This window comes from Penaeus monodon, chromosome 31 (assembly GCF_015228065.2).
Source record: "Penaeus monodon isolate SGIC_2016 chromosome 31, NSTDA_Pmon_1, whole genome shotgun sequence".
In the NCBI taxonomy this organism is placed as follows: domain Eukaryota; kingdom Metazoa; phylum Arthropoda; class Malacostraca; order Decapoda; family Penaeidae; genus Penaeus; species Penaeus monodon.
This window is the reverse complement of record NC_051416.1, coordinates 2,665,243-2,665,538: the sequence shown is the minus strand read 5'-3', so window position 1 is coordinate 2,665,538 and position 296 is coordinate 2,665,243. Positions and strand designations below refer to the sequence as shown.

The following is a 296-nucleotide window of genomic DNA, read 5'->3' as shown; positions in this document are numbered from 1 at the left end:
CCACAGTGAAATAAGGGAGTGGGGGCAGACTTTTTTAAACAGTGTGATAAATGTTTGCCGGGAAGATTGGGAAGAAATTTTAATTGTAAAATTAGCACACAAATAGATCAAAGGTGTCTTATCCCCTACTAGGCTAGGATATGGTTTTGGATACCACTTCCTCTGTTCATTTCTTCTGCTTCTCCCTCTCCCATACCTCTTAAAAACATGAGGGATGAGGAGATGGAACGAACCAGAATAGAGCAGGTCTTGTACGTGATTCCTCATGAGGGTATTCAGTTTAACTAGTAGTTTTT

The 296-nt window shown here is 40.2% G+C and overlaps 1 protein-coding gene across 2 annotated transcripts in view; it reads left to right on the top strand.

Moving 5' to 3' along the window:
* Window positions 1–296, top strand: part of LOC119592991 — a gene marked incomplete in the record, with an annotated part of 24,527 nt that overhangs the window by 19,095 nt on the left and 5,136 nt on the right.